Consider the following 8,506-nt stretch of genomic DNA (forward strand, 5'->3'; position numbering starts at 1 on the left):
ATGGAGTTTACCACCCACTTAGGGCTGCACTCTCAAGCAACCCGACTCTCAGGAGAGATCCTCACGCAATCGGCAACGGTCGCTACGGGCCTGGCACCCTCTATGGGCTGTGGCCCCGTTCAAGAAGGACTTGGACGCGCCGCACGATCTCGTGATAAACGGATCCTCCCTAACACCACATTTCCCGGTGGCCGATATCGACCACGGGATTCGGTGCTGGGCTTTTCCCTGTTCGCTCGCAGCTACTGAGGGAATCCTAGTTAGTTTCTTTTCCTCCGCTTAGTAATATGCTTAAATTCAGCGGGTAATCTCACCTGCTCTGAGGTCGATATATTATAATATATCTCGTATAATATTTAAATACAATTCGCCAAACTATCATAAAAAAAACGTGTGTTTAATAATATCATCTCTCATATGAAATATAACATTATTTGTTTTTATTTAAAGAGTCGGCAGCAGCAGCAGCAGCAGCAGCATCAGCATCAGCATCAGCATCAGCATCAGCATCAGCATCAGCATCAGCATCAGCATCAGCATCAGCAACACACCACCAGCCTTTATACATATATAATATTTTTAATATATATAATTCATATATTTTGTCGATATACCGTGTGTATAAATGATATAAATAAAACACTGGTCAGACGTCCAGTCTTCGAAACTTTATTATTTCTCTCGGACACGACGACCGCGTTATCATTTTATCATAAATATATTATATATACACACACTTATTTATCGACTATATATACGTCGTATATATGTATAATATATATATATATATATATTATATATAAATATAACTCTCTACCAAACAAATTTTATGTATTTCATATAAATACACGATTAATTTATGGTATAGCGGGTTGTGTTCAAAAATTGCGTAACTTTTTCTATAAAAATTTACGCTGCTTTTCGCACTTTAGGATGCCGCACAAATACAAAAAAAAATACGCACAAGTTTGTATGTGCATGTGTTTTTTCTTAATTAGTGTGCGTTATTGTTTCACATCCAACACGCTTAGGCATTATTTTTCTTTAATAAATAGAAAAATTTTAAATTCTAAGCAGTCTTTTAAATTGATACGACCCTCAGTCAGGAGTGGTCCGGGAACGAGTATCCGAGGACCGCAATGTGCGTTCGAAATGTCGATGTTCATGTGTCCTGCAGTTCACAAGTTGACGCGCAATTAGCTGCGTTCTTCATCGACCCACGAGCCAAGTGATTCACCGTTCAGGGTAATCATTTTATTATTATGTCGTTTTCTCATATTCTATTCGTCGTATTTTTAATATTTGATTATTATTAAATTAATAATATTATTATAATATCTTATACGCGTATAGAAAATTTATATAACGACATTTTTTATATATATATATATATATATATATATATATATATATATATATATATATATATATTATAATAAATGGTAATTATTCGAAACTTTTAGAGAAATTATAATATCGTACTTTGATATATCTGATAAATTTTAACCGCTGCACATGTTTTATTACAAACGAGGCGCGCATAGACAGATATCTCGCACGATATATTCCTCCTCTTTATATTATTACAGTTTTTTTTTTATCTTGAAAGTTTTATACAAATTTCGACGGTCGGGCGTAAATCTTCGAACACCTTCGAAATAATACATAAAATATTATTTCTAAAACGAATTTTTATACATATCGATAGAATCGACATGTGCTTAAATTTCGTTTAGGTACCCGGATGAAAATGTCTCAATAACATAATCATCACATATAATCTTGTCGATATTTTCTTGTATTACCTTCAAACGATAAAAAACTTAGGTAATAATATAATAAACGAAATAAAATTTATCCATAAAAATATAGACACACACACGACAACAGACGACGTTTCAATAAACTATATATTTTTCGTTTATTATAATAACGATTCTTTATCAGAACGTTTTTAGTTAACAAGAAATTTTGTTAATGATCGTTCCGTCAATCGTTATAATATATAATAATACATATGTTGTTATTGTTGTGTCGTCATCGTCGTCGACGCCTTCTATAAACTATGATAAAAATTTTTCGTTATATTTTTATTGGAAAAATTTATATATGTAAATATATTTTTATAGACGTATGAATTATATTTATCTTTTTTTTTTTAATTTTATTCGAAACTTGTTCGAATTTTGTAAAAATTAAAAAAAGATTTCAATATATATACATCTATAATATATATATATATAATTTATAACATATATAAATTTCTTTTGAAGAGTTCGATAATTTTGTAGAAGAAAATTCTCTTTTACAATTAATACAGACTTGATTTCGTTTTTTTTTTTTTTGTTTAAAAACGAACAAATACTCTGTAATGATCCTTCCGCAGGTTCACCTACGGAAACCTTGTTACGACTTTTACTTCCTCTAAATGATCAAGTTTGGTCATCTTTCCGAAGCATCGGCGACGCCGAAACGCCACCGCGCTCAGTCCGAAGACCTCACTAAATCATTCAATCGGTAGTAGCGACGGGCGGTGTGTACAAAGGGCAGGGACGTAATCAACGCGAGCTTATGACTCGCGCTTACTGGGAATTCCTCGTTCATGGGGAACAATTGCAAGCCCCAATCCCTAGCACGAAGGAGGTTCAGCGGGTTACCCGGGCCGCTCGGCCAGGGAGGACACGCTGATTCCTTCAGTGTAGCGCGCGTGCGGCCCAGAACATCTAAGGGCATCACAGACCTGTTATTGCTCAATCTCGTGCGGCTAGAAGCCGCCTGTCCCTCTAAGAAGAATTATTTGTACGCCGACAGTAAAAACCGCGAACGGCAAGAGCCGAAACTCAATACCGACGGGCCTTTGGGATGTCGAAATACGCCTAGTTAGCAGGCTAGAGTCTCGTTCGTTATCGGAATTAACCAGACAAATCGCTCCACCAACTAAGAACGGCCATGCACCACCACCCACCGAATCAAGAAAGAGCTCTCAATCTGTCAATCCTTCCGGTGTCCGGGCCTGGTGAGGTTTCCCGTGTTGAGTCAAATTAAGCCGCAGGCTCCACTCCTGGTGGTGCCCTTCCGTCAATTCCTTTAAGTTTCAGCTTTGCAACCATACTTCCCCCGGAACCCAAAAGCTTTGGTTTCCCGGAAGCTGCCCGCCGAGTCATCGGAGGAACGTCGGCGGATCGCTAGCTGGCATCGTTTATGGTTAGAACTAGGGCGGTATCTGATCGCCTTCGAACCTCTAACTTTCGTTCTTGATCAATGAAAGCGTTTTTGGCAAATGCTTTCGCTTCTGTCCGTCTTGCGACGATCCAAGAATTTCACCTCTAACGTCGCAATACGAATGCCCCCATCCGTTCCTATTAATCATTACCTCGGGGTTCCGAAAACCAACAAAATAGAACCGAGGTCCTATTCCATTATTCCATGCACACAGTATTCAGGCAAAATTTTGGCCTGCTTTAAGCACTCTAATTTGTTCAAAGTAAACGTGCCGGCCCACCTCGACACTCAGTCAAGAGCACCGCGGCGGGATTGAGTTGGGCCGCCCTTGCGAGCTAAGCCCACCGGCAGGACGTCCCACGACACGCCAGTTAACACCGCGTACGATGAACCAGCGGCGTGGGACACAGATTCGACTACGAGCTTTTTAACCGCAACAACTTTAATATACGCTATTGGAGCTGGAATTACCGCGGCTGCTGGCACCAGACTTGCCCTCCAATTGATCCTCGTTAAAGGGTTTAGAGTGTACTCATTCCGATTACGGGGCCTCGGATGAGTCCCGTATCGTTATTTTTCGTCACTACCTCCCCGTGCCGGGAGTGGGTAATTTGCGCGCCTGCTGCCTTCCTTGGATGTGGTAGCCGTTTCTCAGGCTCCCTCTCCGGAATCGAACCCTGATTCCCCGTTACCCGTTACAACCATGGTAGGCGCAGAACCTACCATCGACAGTTGATAAGGCAGACATTTGAAAGATGCGTCGCCGGTGCGAGACCGTGCGATCAGCGAAAAGTTATTCAGAGTCACCAAATTGTACGATGACGAGCAAGCCCGCCACCGATTGGTTTTGATCTAATAAAAGCGCTCCTTCCGTCTCCGGTCGGAACTCTGTTTGCATGTATTAGCTCTAGAATTACCACAGTTATCCAAGTAAATGTGGGTACGATCTAAGGAACCATAACTGATTTAATGAGCCTTTCGCGGTTTCACCTTAATTTGGCTTGTACTGAGACATGCATGGCTTAATCTTTGAGACAAGCATATGACTACTGGCAGGATCAACCAGGGAACTGTGTTTTATAATATATATAATATATATTATTACTATTATTATTATATATATATATATATATATATATATATATATATATATATATATATATATATATATTTTATAATAAAAAACTATTATCGAAAAAGTTTTAATAACAATATCCAAAAGAGGATAAATTATGATGATGTTTTTTATATTACATATATACTTTATATTTATACATAATATAATAATCATCTATATTCGTGTATAAACACATTGTTATTTACTTTTTCTTTTGCGTGTTTGCTGCGCTTATTATTGAAAATATATAATTTTCAGCGCCACGCTTTATTTATATTTTTTCTTATTTTATAAAATTTCACCGAATCGACTATAAATCTATCTAAATTTAATCGAAATGAGAAAAATTAGATGATTACGTCGACCGGGCTACAATTTCGACATTATCTCTACCCTTCGCTAGATTGTAAGCGACATGGTTTATACATTAGGTAATAATGAACGAAATTTTTATTCTCGCACGGAATAATGAGAGTTATCGCAAATATTGTGTATTATATATATAAAAGTGTAATATAATATATATTTTTCATAGACGATCGCATATGAATCGCTCACGATAGAACGCTAGCTAAATTCGCGATCTCGCAATAGATATTTAATTTGTGGATAAATTGATATAATATCTAAAAAGGGAACCGCTAGCAATATACGTTAATATATTGGAGGAGAACGGGGACCCTTTCAGAAAACTATATAATCCACCGATGTGGAATGACCGAAACAACGTCTTTACGTAAATTATAACGAGTTTATTAAAATTTAACGAGACGTCAACTTCGATACACCACACATATATGTGCGCTGTACAACGGTACGCCTTCTACATTAACATTAATAAAGATGTATAGTGAAAATATATAAAAGATGTATTGTGAATATTAAAAAGAAGTATTATGAAATTACATTTTTTGTATTTAGAAGCCGTCCGAGGTGTATCTATCACATAAAAGTGTTATGAAAATATTAACAATAACGGAAAAAAGTATTATGAAATTAGATGGCCGCTCGATGTATGAACGTACGAGGTGTATTATATAAAAGTTTTATGAAAATAGAAATAATAATGAAAAACAAGTATTATGAAATTTAATTCCGCTCGATATAGGAACTTGTCGAGAAAGATGATTTGTGAAGTTGAATGGAGATGTTTTGTATGTAGAAGTCGTCCGAGGTGTATGACATAAAAGTGTTATGAAAATATTAACGATAAAGAAAAAAAGTATTATGAAATTAGATCGCCGTTCGATGTATGAACGTACGAGGTGTATTATATAAAAGTTTTATGAAAATAGTAATAATTATGAAAAACAAAGTATTACGAAATTACCTAAGTTTGGTGACTGACCGGCAGAGGGCGCTAGTGTCTATAAAACCGTGTTCAGTTTGTCGTCTGGCCGGCAGAGGGCGCTAGTGTCTATAAAACCGTGTTCAGTTTGTCGTCTGGCCGGCAGAGGGCGCTAGTGTCTATAAAACTGTGTTTAGTTTGTCTTCTGGCCGGCAGAGGGCGCTAGTGTCTATTAAACCGTGTTAAGTTCGGTGACTGGCCGGCAGAGGGCGCTAGTGTCTATAAAACCGTATTAAGTTTGGTGTCTGGTCGGCAGGATATAGCAACTTGTCGAAAAAGTTGAATTGTGTAAATTGAATGGAAATTTTTTTTATGTAGAAGCCGTTCGAGGTATATTATATAAAAGTGTTATGAAAATATTAACAATAACGGAAAAAAGTATTATGAAATTAGATGGCCGCTCGATGTATGAACGTACGAGGTGTATTATATAAAAGTTTTATGAAAATAGAAATAATAATGAAAAACAAGTATTATGAAATTTAATTCCGCTCGATATAGGAACTTGTCGAGAAAGATGATTTGTGAAGTTGAATGGAGATGTTTTGTATGTAGAAGTCGTCCGAGGTGTATGACATAAAAGTGTTATGAAAATATTAACGATAAAGAAAAAAAGTATTATGAAATTATGTTAAGAGAAGTTCGGAACGAATTAGAGGAAGATGATGAAGGTAAAGTTAAAGAAGTAACAAAGGGATCCGCTTCAACGACTGACAAGGAGCTACGACTTCTTGAACTCCTTTGAGAACGTATCGAACGTTCAGTCAAAGGAAATCGAGAAGTCATAGTATTATTTGCCAGATCAGTATATAATCGGACCAAAGATACAGTAAGATAGCGATTTTGATTTTGAATTCTTCTACTACTTCTTTTAATGTAATTGATTTTTTGTGAACATGATTTTTTTTTTAATGGCATTCTTAAAAAATATATGTATGCTTACCAATAATTTATTACAATATTTATAATTTCTTGAGATCTGTAGAATGAAAAAAGATCAGCAATATATTTTTTGAAGTATATTCGAAAAAGAATAATAATTAATTTTATAATTCCTAGTATAAACGGAGTAATTGATTAATTATGTATTCATTGACTGGTAAATAATTAGTTGAAATTTGGCGGTTTCAAGTTGTATTATTTCTTATTGGAAACGTGGCAATGAAACATTAAATTGGATTAACTTGAATATATTTTCCGAGCTTTCGAATACTTATGAGTATGTATTAATCATTAGGGAATGAAATTATGGTCAAATACAATAAAAGAAATATATATAAAAGAATGAAAATAATAAAATTTTTCACTTACAATAATTAATTAAGGTTTTCGGTGGTTTTAAAATGTATTAATTCTTGTGAAAATTTCAAATTCATAGGTTCCAAAATTCAATATTCAAATTGACGTTGATAGAAATATTTATTAATTGAAATATTGATTTTGGTTACTATAGGAATTTTTATAAATTTTTAATTGGTTAGATAAGATGTAGTGAATGATGTTCTATAATGATTGGTTAATTTATGGATAACATCAAATTTTAATAGGTTAGGTCATTATGAATATAGCCGAATATTTATTGGTTAGAATATGAATGACATTTGATTTTATAGGTTAGGTCGATATGAGTGAAGTTGAAATTTAAATGTTAGGTGAGGTTCATTGGTTGTGAATAGCGTTGGATTTTTATAAAAATTTTTTTTTCAAAATCTAAAAGATATGCATAAATTACATCAAGTTTATTTAAATCAGTTTTCTTATTAAGACATTAATCATTTTAGCCAATATACATTGTTTCTAAAAATAGACGTTTTTTGTAGTTTTCTTTCAGTTGCTTAAACTTTTCCCAGATTCATAATTCATATTGTATCCTACATGATAGATATGAGTTGCTAATGAACATCTATCAAGATATTATTTGATGTTTCTACTTCTCTTTCAGTCTTTATCAAAATACGATATTGACACTGAAAATTTGCGTATTTATATTAATCAATATATCATCTTCATCATGAACATCAAAATAAGAATAAAATTAAAATAGAAAATAAAAAAAAAACTAATTTTTCTTTAGTTCTTACATATCAAATAGGGCGCAATACTCAATCAATCAAATTATTAGTAGTTTTATTAAATTTACAAAATTGGGCTATAAATTTTACTTATATTATTTGGGTCTCTTTTATCAATTATAGCTTTTTCGTTTTTATGAATATGAACCATTTATAAAAATTCTCTTTTCGTGTATTAATCATAAATGAGAATTCGATATATTTTTAAGTCTTAGAAAAATTGAGATTCAATGTTGAATTATCAATTGAAATACCGTTAAATAAATTTTTCAATTAGATGCATGTATAATTGGAATGAATGCAATGGAAGAAAATATATTTTTCAAATTTACGAAAAAAAAATTGAAGGAAACAAAAATGGAGATTGAAAAGGCAGTAGATTTATTGATATAATGTAAGAATTTTAGAATGGGATAGAAAATTGAATTGAAAATGATATAGAAATAATAAAATTGAGGCTTATAATATATGTGAACTAATGTTATAAATAAGAGAAAGTAGTACAATAAATAAAGTTAAATTTTTGAAAATAATAAAATAATATATTTTTTTTAAACCTAATATCTACTAAACTCCAACTATACAAATAACAAAATGTATCCAAGCAAAAAGAATGATAACTTGTTAAATAAACGGCAACTTAGAAAAATAAAAATAGATTATAAAGAGTGTCGGACATTGGCAGAGAGATAATTTTATAAATAAGAACATGCAAAATTTTTCTAAATATTACTAATGAAATTGTAG

At 33.5% G+C, this 8,506-nt stretch overlaps 3 non-coding genes across 3 annotated transcripts in view; all 3 read right to left on the reverse strand.

Moving 5' to 3' along the window:
• The window catches only part of LOC130899796 (large subunit ribosomal RNA), a 3,970-nt gene extending 3,642 nt beyond the window's left edge, over nt 1-328 (reverse strand). The window contains exon 1 of the ribosomal RNA XR_009060095.1: nt 1-328. This exon is cut by the window's left edge and continues 3,642 nt beyond it. This is a non-coding gene — a ribosomal RNA (large subunit ribosomal RNA).
• A 764-nt stretch (nt 329-1,092) lies between these two features.
• LOC130899778 (5.8S ribosomal RNA) lies at nt 1,093-1,248 on the reverse strand. The gene has a single exon (XR_009060080.1). It is a non-coding gene; the product is annotated as a 5.8S ribosomal RNA (ribosomal RNA).
• A 1,121-nt stretch (nt 1,249-2,369) lies between these two features.
• Nucleotides 2,370-4,291, reverse strand: LOC130899777 (small subunit ribosomal RNA). Its single transcript, XR_009060079.1, has one exon. It is a non-coding gene; the product is annotated as a small subunit ribosomal RNA (ribosomal RNA).
• Nucleotides 4,292-8,506: the final 4,215 nt, after the last annotated feature.

The sequence above is a fragment of the Diorhabda carinulata genome, chromosome 11 (assembly GCF_026250575.1).
Source record: "Diorhabda carinulata isolate Delta chromosome 11, icDioCari1.1, whole genome shotgun sequence".
NCBI lineage: Eukaryota > Metazoa > Arthropoda > Insecta > Coleoptera > Chrysomelidae > Diorhabda > Diorhabda carinulata.